The sequence below is a fragment of the Accipiter gentilis genome, chromosome 1 (genome assembly GCF_929443795.1).
Source record: "Accipiter gentilis chromosome 1, bAccGen1.1, whole genome shotgun sequence".
In the NCBI taxonomy this organism is placed as follows: domain Eukaryota; kingdom Metazoa; phylum Chordata; class Aves; order Accipitriformes; family Accipitridae; genus Astur; species Astur gentilis.
In genome coordinates, this window is record NC_064880.1 from 45737664 (window position 1) to 45753108 (window position 15445).

At 39.6% G+C, this 15445-nt stretch overlaps 1 protein-coding gene across 1 annotated transcript in view; it reads right to left on the reverse strand.

The window, feature by feature from the left end:
- The window catches only part of DPP10 (dipeptidyl peptidase like 10), an 882866-nt gene that overhangs the window by 184519 nt on the left and 682902 nt on the right, over positions 1 to 15445 (reverse strand). The gene's annotated exons all lie outside the window — the stretch shown is intronic.

Sequence of the window (15445 nt, forward strand, 5' to 3'; positions counted from 1 at the left end):
GAAGGATTTAGATATTTATGTAGTGCTAACAGAAAAAAAAAACCAAGTACTACAGAACTGCCATGAATCCTCTCAAGAGCCCATCGCTACCTCCTAAGGTAAATTAAGCAATTTATGGAAGAAAGAGATGAACTTTCTATTTTAAAAGATGAACCTTATTGAACTCATGGAACCTTCTTAATTCTTGTTTAGTTACAGGCAGGTCTGGTCCTATATCTATACATCAAGGTACAGTGTCAGGGATTTAGCAAAACTATTGGTCTTGCAATGTACGCTGAAGAGGATCAGGAATTCTGATTAATCAGGTCTGTTTGGAGAGCTCGTACCTCTGCTAGGTCTCTTTGCCTGATCATGTTTTATCTTTGGCTCTCACATCTTTGTCCTGGGCTCTGTAAACTGCATTATCCTGAGGAGCAGAGCAACCTTGGCAGTTCTCATTACATTATATTGCTGTTCCTGTAAAACAATTACGCTCGAACAGCAAAATTAAGAGCTTGTGCCAGGTAGAGATAAACAACTGGAGGTGAGCACCTGGCAAACAGCAGGGACCTTAATTGATAAATATCACCCTTTTGTTTTGTGTGATCCCAGAGTACTTGTGAGTGATTTTTCCTGATATAATTGACATTTGGTTTATTTGTTGAAGTATACCACAGACTGACCATGAAGAATCAGATTCTAATACACATTGTTTAGTTTGTACTGCAAGACATATTTTCCATTCTCTGAATTGATAAATACGGAGCTGATAAATACACATTTCTGATATATTTCCACAGGTCACACCAACATGTTTTTCTGCATACTACTATGCCAGATAAACTCCACTGCTCAAGGTTTATTCAGATTAAACAAAAGGTGAGAATCTGGTTTCAGCAAATGTTTTAAATTATATTGAAATAACGGCTTTGAAATTTTCACCCTATTCTCAACCTGGTAAAAGTTTGAGGCATTCCATGGCAGAACATACCACTTCCACATATTTCCAGTGAACTATTTTACTTTTTTTTTTTTTTTTTTTTTTTTTAAATTCTATACATTAGGACCAATTTCCAAAAAGATTATTTGCTCACTTTGGGAAAGGAGGATATTAGGATGCTTACAAACCCTTACAAACAGATGTAAGATCTCAGTTGACGGTTTTTGCTAACTTACACAGACATGTAATCATATGCGTATAGGGAAAATCATAATCAATCGCATTGCACATCGTGAAATCCTTGCACAATACAGAGTGGTTTTGCAACTAATGATAAAGGAGTCAGGATTTCACAAAATCAAAAAATAATTGCCAAACTTGTCATTTTCTTCTCATTCTTATGCATCACTATATTTTTTTGCAGAATCCTGAAAAGGACAAGCTTCAATTTATATACTGAAGGCAGATTTCGAGGTGCACATGGCATTTAGTAAACAAAGCTCTGTGTATACGACATTATGAGGCTGTCATGGTGCCTTTCATATTCTAGATTTAGCATATTAAAATCAACATCAAAAATGCAATAAATACCCTTCTCTAACCAAGCACATATGAATTCTGAATACAAAACGAGGAGAAAGTATATTGGAAGTACATCAAGAATTAGTAAGTAAATCAAAGAATTCTTAATTAAATTTTGAACATAAAATAGAGAATATGGGCATTTTATAACTTGAACAGAGTTCCAAAAAGTACTGTGTGTCCCTATACACATACATCCTCTTTATTATCATGCAAATAAGTGAGCTTCTCAAATCAAAGCCCCCTGTGAACACTTATTCTGTTACTCTGCTGGAGACATCATTCATGTGTGTTTTATGGTTTTTTTCACAAATTTTTTTTTTCTTTTTTTTTAAATTAAACTGAATATAAGCTCCCTCACATTTGCAAATAGAAGGTGCCAATTTAGTTTGTGGTATTTCATTTTGCATACTGTCAACAGAGTATTTCCCCTGTCTCATACTTTTACCTACTGCAGGGTAGAAAAAAGTGAAAAAAAATTTGAGGCTTGACTAACTGCCAATTTTTGTCACTTAGCTGACAAGGTCAGTCAGACTCCTCAGGCTCCCTGTGTTGTCAGTCCAACCAAGAGAGGGAAAAGCTCTCCTCAAGAATCAGACACACAGTCCTAAGTACCCTGTGACCACCTTCCCTTCCCTTCCCACTTCCCGACTTCTTGTCCCTGAGGTTGGCACAAGAAGCAGAAGTGTAAAATCCTTTCCTTTTTCTCTCACCTCTCTCACACATGGCATACCAGGTTTCCCTGGCACATTTGCCCATACGGAAGAACTGGAGAGGGCACCTGAGGACCAGGTCTGAGGCACTGGCCACAGATGTCACCAGTTCCACAGCATAGCCATAGATCAAATCACTCTTTGATGAGTGTCTAAAAGAGATATCCTACGTTCATTGACTATAAAGAGAGCACAGGGATGTTAGCTGGGCACACTAAGTAGGTCAAACGAAGCAATTTCAATGTGCATTTGCAAATGAACTACAAATTTGTTTTCCTTTTCTTTTCCAAAGGCATGGAAGTCACTGAGATTTCTAAATAGATGATTGGTGTTAGCATAAACACCAGTTGCTTCTGTTGATTTCAAGTCCCAACCAGAGGGTTTAAATATGGATGAAAGAAATTATTAACTTGAAAACTTTGGTCAGCAGTAATTTAGGGACAGATATTCTGAAGAAAATAAGATTCTTCTATGCAGTCTGTTTTCAGGCACAATTAGTCTCAGCACAGATAGTGGACTCTCTGGGGACCAAATCACACTGAAAGATACATTCCACCTGTGCACCCAATGCATTCCAGCTGTGCACCTAATGCCTTCCAGCTGTGCACCTGATATATTCCAACCTGAGTCAGGTGCAGAGCAAAATCACGTAGAGGCTCACAGTGTGGATCTTGAGTTATCTTCTGCTTGCCAAATGATATAGTCGCAAGTGTGGCGTCAATGCCATCTAGGGAAGTTTTTCTAGGAAAAGCAGCAAGAATTCTTGGAAGACCTGGCTTAAAGGGCAAATCTAAGGAATTATAGTATTACAGTCTTCAGCAGAAGAAACCTACATTGTACTAGGAGGTGCTTTAAAGAGAAGAATGCCATGTAAGTGTGTTGAGCACCTTGGCAAGTAAATCCATCACTTTCAATCCATTTTCTCCTACTATGTTGATACATATGTGCTGATACATTTTAACGATGTAACGTGTAGGTATACCTCCTGATTGTGTGCTACAATGTTAAGTTTGGGACAGAGAGGCTCCCAATTTATCAAGCATCTTCAATTATCAATGTATATGGATGTATAAACTATGTTCTTAAAGTCAGCTGCTGCCTGGTATGTATCTTCTATATGAAAAGAATGACATTAAAATGTGTCTTGTGAAGCAATAAAAAGTGCAATATTCAGAAGAAGAAATAAAACAAGAAGATAACAAAAACAGATCATAGAAAATGAGACAAACATGACTGCTGCCACAATAGACTCCCATCCACCATTACCCACACACTTCGTAAATATGCAATGGGATATATAGCACAGGTAACTTATTACTGAGAAGAATGAATCGCTTGTGCCCACACACTCTTATGTGTATTTTCCAAGTGTGTGGGTAATGGTTGCTGAGAATCTGGTCTGGCATTGTTCTCAAATTTTTCCTGAGCAGAATGAACTATGAGTGAACTTCAGAAACGATTTAAACTCATGCATCACATCTGTACATCCTATTTGGACATGCTCACAGTAGCCACTGACAAGAAAAAAGGATGATGTTTAGCAGAAGCCAACAAGGAGAAGACAGAAGAGCTGAAAAGTGATACATTTCTCAGTTTAGTAATTCACACATGCAGTGTACATTGAACTGAAAAGGAAAGATTTCTAGGGTAGTATTAAAGCAGAGAACCAGCCACAAAACTAATCATTTAAATCACCTCAAAATGCTGATTTTTTCCAAAGCAATCTTTCTTTTCAGTTGCTTAGTCCCCTGTTTTAATCTCTCTCTCTCTTTTTTTTTTTTTTTTTTTTTTTTTTTTTTTTTTTTTTTTTTTTTTTTTTTTTTTTTTTTTTTTTTTTTTTTTTTTTTTTTTTTTGGTTTGTGTCACTTTTGAATGAAAAATGCTTTTTCAAAACTGAAATGCTGTTTCATTTAGAAATGTGGAAATGAAACATATTTTAACTTGGAAAATATTCATAGCAAATATTTCAATCCTTTTTTGTGTCCTTATTCCTTCTGCCTTGTTTTTCTCAGCTGGAGTGCCAATCTGGGAACAAATTTATTATTCATCTTTTTTTAGGGGTTAGAGTCCTCCGTTTCTGTGGAAGCAGTTCAGGTGCCCAAATAGCTGTGGTAATACCATCGCAGCCACGTGCACGTACACAAGCCTTCTAGACAGGCCCAGCTAGTACATATATGTATCCAAATGTGTCAAAAAAATGGCATTAGAAGCTTATATTTAGGCAGCATTTTATTTCTGTCTGAGCCAGGTCAAAATGTTCCTCACAGACTTCCATGTCATCTGTATCCTGAAATAACCCCAGGGGTTGTTTTTGCTTCATTTGCCTTCCAACACCAGGGATTTACGTTGGTTTTCTGTTACTTTTGTTGCTAAGAAGGAAAACCCTGAATGCCCAGATGGAAAGCTTTTTAGGCCTTGTGTCTTGTGAGTTTTGCTCTCCCTAAATTGGATATACTGTTGTAGTCTAACCTGAGAGCATCCGTGCATTTCTGACGAGCCAGAGCCCTCAGCTGTTTTTCAAATTGGCAAGCTCCAAGTAACTTGTAGCAAAAGTGAAGTGCTTGTTCTTGCTTACATGATTCATTATTATTTTTCCCAGTCATTATGAATTGAAATATGCCATCTGTTATAATAACAGCGCATCTTGCACTAAGAAGCATGGCTCTAACTAGGAGTAGAAAAAAATGTCTATAAAAATTAGTTTGGGGATCCACATACACATCCAAATTGGATAGTGCAATAATAGCAGCAATGGATATGTCCATAAAATTTGTTCTGTGAGAATATTTACTGTTGTTTTCAAAGTGAGACACAGAAGGCTGTTACCATTTTAAATTGATAAAAACCAATCTATTCACTTGAAAAGAATAAATTTTATTCACTGTCCTTCAATATTAAATCTATGTATTGTTAGACTAATAAGGCAAGTAAATCCGAAACTGGATACTAAGTATGTTTTTCTTTATCATTTTAGATCAGTATTAAAGTAATTTCCAAAAGAGCTTAACAAAAACTGAAAAGCACTAAAAATCTCTAAAGCCTTTTAACCTAAAAAAGTGTTTTCAATTATGCATTAAAAGTAATCTACAAAACAAATTGCCATGTCTGTGACAACAGATCTTAACTCTCCTGCAGAGCTCAGTTGGATGGTCTATTCTTCAGGGGTTTCGTCTTGCTGCCTTGTCTGTTGTTTGACAGGTTTATACCTGACACTAAAATGGGACTAAGAATTTTATCACAGATGTACTTTTTCTCATTTTTTACAAATATTTATATAATCATATTTTATAAGAAAAAAATTTAAAGCATGTTCTAAGGATGCGGTTTTCACAAGTACCCTCGGGTATTGCAATGCTGTATCCTGTCTTCCCAGTTGCTATTTTCCCATTGTTTCTTCATGTCTGTCCTCGCCTTTATTCTTCCAAGTATGATTCCTTTAGGTCAGAATTGTTATTTGTTCTGTGTTCATGAAGCATTCATCCTATATGGAGAGATCACCAGGAGTTTAAAGGTCTGTTTCAATACAGTAGTAGAGAAGTACTGTGAGATCTCGTCCAATAAACATCTGCAATGCTTGTAAATTAAGCTCCCTACCAACAAACTCTTTGGGTACCTGCCCTCTAAGGGTGGTTTTCTTTAGCTCTGTGTGAGGAACCCACACACCCAATAAATGGCATAATGCAGCTGGGTCAAAACATGCGCCGCAACAGACAGACAGTCCAACTCCACTCTGCAAGGTGTAACAGAAGGGACAAATGGGTACAACACGAATTTAAAATCTTATATTTAAGGTATGGTAGTCAGGTTCAAGAAGATGGCGTCCTACTGAAGATCTGAGGAAAGACCTTTTTTTTTTTTTTTTTACTCTTAAACATGACCTGTAGAGCATTAGAAAAGGAGGCATGGGGTCAATTCCTTCCTCTGGCTAAGGGAATTTTAATCCGTGCCTTTCTCTTTCTTTTCTTAAGTAAGGTAAAGCCTGAAACTAAACTTCCAACTGCAGGTATGTTATGAAATGTATTTACAAAGTGATTTACAAAAGCTTATGATAAAATTCTGCAGCAGAGCCAGTAAGTGCAGGACATTAAACACAAGACTTATCTTTTCCCTCTTATGTTTGGATTTGTCATTTAAATCACTGGGAATTTTTACCTTGAATTCACTGGGAAAAAAGCCCCAGTTGTTCTCTTCACTAGCACCTTTAGGTTTGGGGTTTTTCCGAGTAATGGATTTCTGCTAACAGCCTGTTAACATTCTTACCAAACAACTGCTGACAAACTGATGTCAGTAGTAGGACATAGGCTTTGTCACAAGCTACAGCTAGAATATGAGTGATGTACTCTGGGACAGATTGTGCTGCAAACTGAAGAATAGCTCAGGATCTTTATCAAGATATGCTAGACCTTGTTGTAAATTTCTGAAAAAATACCAGTATTTATTTGTCAAGTGAGACTGAGGTTTGCATTGGACCTGGTGAAATTCCACCAGTCAGCAGCTTGCTTTAATCAGCAAGCAGACCACCCTGACTCACCATCCCAGGTGTGGTAGACCAATTTTTTGTCTTCTAGACTAGGAACATAGGTGTCTGTGGAGCACATAATGCTCTTACTATCAGATGCTTTATGTGATTCCTCTCCATCGCTTATTCCAAAGGAGAAACAGCCTCAGAGGGGTTATGTGAGTGTTTCAGGCCTCACAGGCTGAGGCACAGGCTGCAAACTTGACAGACAGTCCTCTCAATGACAGTACCAATTTTTGCAACTCTTGTTCCTGGCTGTTCTTTGTTATTTTGTTTGTTATATTTAACAGATCCATTCGCTACATGGCCCCTAATTCAATTATACCAGCTCTGTAACAGAGCAGCATGAAGGACATCTGCTGCTTATGAAAGAAGGAAAGAAATGTCTGTGGTATCATGGGTTGTCTTGGTTTGCAGAAGGGATAGAAATATTTTTGAAGAACATTGTGCAATCAGACTGGATTTGGAGAAACTGGAAGATGGTGGACAGAAAAAATAATGGAAAAATAAGGAAAGGAAGAACCAGGGGTTATATTCTGTGTCACCAGTGAAGAATCACACTCTTTCTTTTTTGCCAGTCAAGGGACATGCAGTCAGGTTCAAAATAACTGAAGAGAAATTAGTCTAGAAGCTTTCTTCCTTTCATGCCGTTTGCAGCTCTGTGTTGAAAGGGTCTTTCAGACAACACAACCTTCTCCACAGCAAAGCCCTCCCTGGTAGGAGAGGCGATGGAGCATCCTACACATGGGCACTTGGAGTGAGAGGTCCCACTTTGAATATTCCTCTTTCTTGAACTTTTCTGGATCCAAATATAATTTTATACACATTCCAGCAGATGCAAAAATCCTTCTCTGGTAACATTGTGCTTCCCATCAGGGATATAGACATTCAAAAAAGTGTGCATGAATTTATGATTTGATTTAACACGAGGAAATAAGTCCATCTTCTTATTTTTTTAAAAAAAAGTACTTAAGGGGTAGTAGCCAGTTCATTGAACTAAAAGTGGTAATTCTGACCTAAAAAGTTTACACTTTAATTTTAAGTGTGAGATGACCTGAAGAATAAAAATTAGTAAGGGCATGTTAACACATTATGATCAGATTATTATTTCAGAAGGGGACACTTGGAAAATACATTTCATTCATTATATAATATCTGCAAAGATTCACTTTGTAATTCTGATCTGCAGGTATTTCTTTCCTACCAAATTTTAGGTTGATAAATCGGCTAACAGCCTTCTTCCTCAGCGCTCTACTTGGGAATGGGAAGCAGTAGTTTACTGGAAGAGTGCAAGGTGCTTGCATAGCTGTTGAAAAGAACTTATGAATACGTAGATAGATAGGTGACGTTTTCCCTTGAAAACTATTTATTATCCGTATATTGAATACCCACAGGTTAATTTGGCAAACACCCACACGCACACACAGAGGCATATATAAATCCTTAAGGCAGAGAAAAAGAACCACCTACATAGAGCATGCACAAAACCGAAATGTTCTCAGGCTTGGTAACCCATCTAATAAATACCAAGCCAGCCTCAGGACCCATAACCAAATTCTGGTCCTGAGATTGAAAGCAGACTATGGGGGTTATTGTCAGTTGTAGCGCTTCTCTTCAAGTGCTGCTAATATTTGGTAACCTCAAAATATATGTCAGTCATCCCTCAGGTGCGCACAACTGCCTGCACGTACACACATTCCGTGTCCTCCAGACCCACCTAAATTAATGGAAATCCTTGGAATGGAAAGGGTACCTTAATAGGGCATTGCTGTTGTACCTCATTGTTAGCTATCACGCTATTATATTAGACATTCATCTTTTATCCTTGTTCAGCTCCAGTAATAATGTGTCATCTAAGACTCCTGACTCTTAATTAGAAATCATACTGCTATTCTTCACCTCGCTCTGTTATGCCCTGCTGTGACTTTTCTGTCAGTCTGCTCTTCCCTGTGATATGATACAAGGTGGGGGATCACAGGGGTTAATGCAATTATTTACATATGGTAATACAGTGTATAGCAGTGAATTAATAGAACAGTTTGCAGCATTTCAGAGCTAAAAAGCAATTAGACACCATCTCATCACTGATTTTCCAACTGAAGTATGCTACATTTAACTTTTAAACTTTATGCTCCTTGCACAATTCCAATGTCACCTGTTTTGGGTGGGGTTTTTTTCCAAGAACAATGTGCAATCAGGCTGGGTTTGGAGGGACATAAAAAAATATTCCTTTACAGTTCTCTTTGTGAATTTCATGGTTTGTTGATGAAATCAGGCATATAAAATTGTTTCCCCTTATATGCTTTCTACCCCTTTTTATACTTCGCATTTCTCCAAAGTGGTCACTGTAAAAACCAAAGAAATAATGATGTATGGTTACCCTTTTGAAAGTAATTACGAGTATTAAGTGCTGAGTGCTATCTTTATGAAGAATCCAGACCTACTGAAGTAAGAGGGAAAATTGTCTTGACTTGCAGGAAGCCAGATTACCACCCACAGAGGTGCCTGATTGCCAGACGACACTGGGTTCCTGCTGTCCGAAAATCACTGTTGTCTCTGATATCTAACATTGGGCAGTCAAAAGGTAAGCCACTGAAATAACCACTTCAGACTGAAAAATCCTTATCCTTAGCTCATGAAAATCCTTATCCTGAAAAATCCAGATCCTTAGCTCATGCAGAATGGTATCACTCTGACAGCAATTATGCAATGATGATTTATACCAGCTGAGGAACCAGATACATGATTTTGCACGTGCATACACATGTTGCTTTCTTTATATTTATGGCTATACCTTTGAGGAAACATTGATTAAGAATATAAATATTTATGCACAATGATGATTTTAATAAGCAATTACATTCATTATTTAAATATTTTCATAATTGCTCCATTCATAAAACTGAGCACTAAAAAAGAACATCTGATAATATTATACCATTATTCCTAATAACATCTTGTCCACAGACAAATTAATGTTCTTTCTGATACTGTTAATTTAAAATCTATCAGATTGTAACTGCAAACATAGAGACATAGCATCTCAATGAAAGTTTTAACGGAAGGGGATGATTTCGAGAGCTTAGAGCATGTTCTTATCAGTTACAAGTATGAGGCAATATAGAAAGAAACAGATAGGAGAGGCAGGCAGTAGTCTTTTAAGGCTGTTTTCAAAATGCAAAAGCATATGTGGATAGAAACATATTCTATGACAGAGTTTGTATTAAGGGTAATGCTTTACTAAGTATTTAAGAGAAGAAAATGGAAAAAATATGTTCTGCTCACTTTGTCAGTCTAAATGAAAGTATCTCAGTATGGCAAACCTGATTCAGGTCAGGATGAAATTTACTCTAACGTAGACATCATGAGAAAACATCAGGAGCTATTCAATCCCCCGCTGTCCCCCAGCTGGCTGATGCTACATCCAAATGAGTAAGAATCCCAGAAAGCTTCTCAAAGCAGCAAAAATTTCAAGATTATAGTCTCAAGCCATCCTGGGGATGTTCCTGTCCCAGGCGTGAGACAGAATTTGCCTCACCAGTTTGTTCAAGCTTGGGTTGGCATAGAGTCATGGAATAGTTTGGGTTGGAAGGGACCTTTAAAGGTCAACTAGTCCAACCCCCCTGCCATGGGCAGGGACATCTCCCATTCGATCAGGTTGCTCAGAGCCCCATCCAACCTGGCCTTGAATGTTTCCAGGGTTGGTGTATCCACAGCCTCTCTGGGCAACCTGAGGCCTCACCACCCTCACAGTGAAGAACTTCTGCCTTACATCTAATCTAAATCTACACTCTTTCAGTTTAAAGACATTACTTCTCATCCTATCACCACATGCCCTTGTAAAAAGTCCCTCCCCAGCTTTCCTGTAGGCCCCCTTTAGGTACTAGAAGGCTGCTATAGGGTCTCCCTGGAGCCTTCTCTTCTCCAGGCTGAACAACCCCAACTCTCTCAGCCTGGTCTCATTAGGAGAGGTGCTCCAGCCCTCTGATCATCTCCGTGGTCCTGAACTGGACCTGCTCAAGCAGGTACGTGTCTTTCTTACGTTGGGGGCCCTGGAACTGAACACAGTACTCCAGGTGGGGTCTCACGAGAGCAGAGTAGAGGGGGAGAATCACCTCCCTTGACCTGCTGGTCACACTCTTTTGATGCAGCCCAGGATATGGTTGGCTTTCTGGGCTGCGAGCGCACATTGTCAAGTCATGTCCAGTACCCCAAGTCCTTCTCGGCAGGACTGCTCTCAATCTCTTCATCTCCCCGCCTGTGTTGTACCAGGGGTTGCCTCGATCCAGGTGCAGAACCTTGCACTTGGCCTTGTTGAACCTCATGGTGTTCACGTGGGCCCATTTCTTGAGCTTGTTCAGGTCCCTCTGGATGGCATCCTGTCCCTCAGGCATCAGCCATACCACTCAACCACATTGAGAGCCTAGTGCCAATAGAAGGAAGATCCATTAGAAAGCCTTGCCCAGGCTGCACTGGCACTACAGGGTAGAGCTGACTGTGGTGTGGCACTGATGTAACAAAAGTGCAGGACTATCTTTTTTGCAGATTTAAGAACCTATGAAGAGTGCCCTGGCTGAGTACCACTCAGCAGCAAGTGGCTCTCTGCAACCAGAAAAGCCAAAAGGTGATGCTGCACCTGGGGAATGAGTGAGGGGTGGCAGGGGAAGAAGGAGAGTTCTTTAACAAGACCTTATCTATTGGATCAGGTCACTAGATTTTTTTGCACACTGGGAGTTGAGTATACATTAATGGTAATGGATTTCCCTGGAAATATAATTTCCTCTTCCTAAGTTTGATTGCGCCATGTCTTAGATTAATAAATATCAAAACTGGTAATGACAGAATTAACATTGCCAATTTAGATCAGAATGAATATTGCCCTGAAAAGATTCCAAAGCAAACAAATTTATGCTGTGTTCAGAAACCTGTCAGAAAGAGGTTGGAATGTGCATTAGTCCTTAGCAGAAGTGACTGCAGAGTTTATCCATCATAGTCTAGTCCAGGGATGCTGAAGTCACAAGAATTTATGGAAAGCAGAGAAGGAACCCATAGGCATGCATGAGCAGAGGCAGGGATCCATTTTTCAGTGGAGGCAATACAGTCACTTAAACTAAGAAAACAACCAATAAACAAAACCAGGCAGTGACAGCCATTAAAGTTCTGAATCATTACCATTCTGAATGCAGAATAAATAAGTAGTATTATTTAGTATGTAGAATAAGCAATAGGTAAGTATTTGTGAGTTTTATCAACGATGGTGAAGCTGAGGAACAGCATCTTGGTTCCAAGCCATGCAAAATGTGACAAGAGACACTGGGTGGAATCCCAGCCCAAATGAAATTAATGAGACTTCTACTGTTAATTTCAGATGGATTAGGATTTAATGCCTCGTTCCCTCCAAGAATCTTACACTGTAAATTAATTCAGCATAGTCTAATACTGTCTGTTGTTAGAGCACATTTCATCACATTGGTATGTGGTTGGCCACTCTATGCTTACAGTAAAAAAAAATGGCATGAGTGTCAAAAAATGTGAGGCATTCTTATACATTAAACAGCTCCTTAGGACTACAGAGCTAAAGCTAGGCGGGGAATTTATCTGCAGTCTGGCTTCACTGAAAAGTTCCAATCATCTGCTCTAAATGTTGGTATAACCATGCATCTCCTCCCCCCTTTAGTTCAGACTTGTAAATGCAATGAAATCTTCCATGGTTTATTCTGAGAAAGGAGAATTACTATACTTTTATGGTGGTGTAATTGCTCTATAATAGCTAATAATGATGTATCTGCAATATCATAAGCACAGTGTTATAAAATCCAGTGCAAACAATTAGATCCTGTGTTATATCTCACAAAGTTATTTCAGAAATGGGATGAGGTTCAGTCATTCGTGTAGACAGATGCTATTTTACATTTGGTAATGTAGTGAAGAAGATAGCTTATCTAACCCTTTACAGTCACGATCAGTTGTTTTAGAAGGTCTGTCAAAACAAAAACACTGTAAAAACTACCTACGACTTCGACATAAAAAGCAAAGAAAAAGAGTGAGAAGAAAACTGAATGGGGGGAAAGCAGGCGTCCTTGAAAAACAGATGGCACTTACGCATTTGTTCATGTCTTTTGTGCTAGCAACTCTGTCGCTTTAAACCCCAGCACTGCAATTTGAGACCCACTGGTGTTTGAGGACTCTAGCAGTAAGCAGCTCCTACGCAAAGTGATGTACGCTCAGATTCTGGACTACACTGGTTTGGTTAACGAACAGCATTAAAGAAAGGTTTTCATTAGGAAACTGAATCGAAATGTAGTTTTTAACAAATAGTCTTTAAAATAAAGATGCATTTCTTTTGGGAAGGATCAGGGTTATGCGAAATGTCACACATTCAGTGCACTGCTAGTGGCTGCCCTGCCAAAAGTGCTGCTGGCTGTTGTGCTTAAATTGATCCACCTCAAACTCCTGCTGGTAAATCCTTTGTACCGCAGCAGTTTGGTTTGTATTCACTTTTCCGCATATACAGAATCTGTGGGTGGCTCTTGCAGATTCATATTCCTGGGACCTGGAAGGTCCCCACACTGCAGCATTGTGTCAGTTTGCATAAATAAATCTCCAGAAGCTCAAGGCTCAACTCTTCCTCAGGGAATCAGTTCATCACAAATACAGGCTGGGCGATGAGTGGATTGAGAGCAGCCCTGCAGAGAAGGACTTGGGGGTGTTGGTTGATGAGGAGCTCAACATGACCCAGCAATTCTCCCCCTCTACTCTGCTCTCCAGTACCTGGAGTACCGCGTTCAGCTCCACGGCCCCCAACATAAGAAAGACACAGACCTGCTCGAGCGGGTCCAGAGGAGGACCACGGAGATGATCAGAGGGCTGGAGCACCTCTCCTAATGAGGCCAGGCTGAGAGAGTTGGGGTTGTTCAGCCTGGAGAAGAGAAGGCTCCAGGGAGACCCTATAGCAGCCTTCTAGTACCTAAAGGGGGCCTACAGGAAAGCTGGGGAGGGACTTTTTACAAGGGCATGTAGTGATAGGACAAGGGGTAACAGTTTTAAACTGAAAGAGGGCAGATTTAGATGAGATGTAAGGCAGAAGTTCTTCACTGTGAGGGTGGTGAGGCACTGGAACAGGTTGCCCAGCGAGGTTGTGGATGCCCCATCCCTGGAAACATTCAAGGTCAGGTTGGATGGGTCTAGTGGAAGGTGTCCCTGCCCATGGCAGGGGGGTTGGACTGGTTGACCTTTAAAGGTCCCTTCCAACCCAACCCATTCTATGGTTTTATGATATCAGTTACTGTTTTTCTGTTGTGTTTTTTCCTTGTGTTTTGAGGAGCAGAGGAGCTCTTAGCAAACAGTCACAGAGGAAAGAAAGATTTTATGTGAAAAAATAATTCTATAGGTAGCATTTCTGAGTTTGAACATAATTATGATCTGGCTTATTCTGCAATAGTTAAAGTCTCAGAAGGGGATGGCATTCAGGGCATGATGAGAAAGCCTGCCTATGGAAAAAAAGACGCATTCCTTTCAGCTCCTCTCCTGTTGATGTTGTACAGTGTTGTTAGGAAAATGATTGGTTTGAGGTTTTTCCCTTTATTATCCTTTGCTGGCAGCCAAAAATAATGGCCAGACCTGAAACACAGTGGGAGCTTAGAAACAAAACGTGACAATGAAGGAAAGAAGGACTGCAGAAAAAAAAAGATCAAGCAGAATGTCTTGTGTGAGTGAACTTGAAAAGGACTGATAAAAACTAGCCTGGCCAAGGCTGCCCTGTGATGAGGACTGAAATGGCAAACATATTGTGCTATGTACACTATCTAGATCAGCCTCTGCTGACATAGTGGGACTGGAAACACAAGGACTGTTATTGCAGTCTCAGGTCTATGGGTTTGGCATTAGGAAAATGTCATATACTGTTTAAATTATGCCCTGCTTGCAAAATCCCTTACTCTTTGAAGACTTCTACAGACAAAGACAATATAGCCTTTATGGCCTCAGAGGAGAGCTGTAGGTTTAAGCTTTATTTTCTGCTTTGCCCTGGGGAAATCTCCTATTGACTGTGCATGACAGCTACACTACAGACCAAAATTTTTCATAAATCATGCTGTGAGTTAAGTGCATGCTTCTTCATTGGCAACCACCTTCTAAAACCTTGCTTCCTTGGAGGACACTACTCTTCCCACAGCCACAGCAAGCGCTAGGAAAAAGCAAGGTGCCAAATGGGGCAAACATGACCATGCTGCCTCTTGGGAAGATGGGTGGGGACCAAACGCATATTTCACTAAATACGATTCTTACCTCTGCCAGAAAAGTCACATACTTCGAGGGCTGTCCCATTTTCTGAGCAGGTGTCCTGCTGTCTCTAGAAAGCAGCTGGCTCTTATTTTGATTGAAAGATGAACATTTAAAAATATTTCTTCTCTTCACAATGTGGGTGGCTTTGCTTGTCACATACAAGCTCGTTTCAGATAGACTAGCTGTTCACTGGCTTAAAATATTTATTTTAGGTAGCTGTTTTATAAACTGCTCCCTGGAAGCTTTTTATATAATACCATATCTATTAGCATGAGAAGAAAAATTCTATCCTCCTAGGAAGTTTTCCATTGTGAGCCTTTCTGGCTCCCACACAAAAAGATACCCTCTTTTTATAAAATCACTTTGCTACACAGCCTCTTCTGAATTGGTCTTCCAGCACTGGGTGGCCTATAAATTCAAGTGGAACAT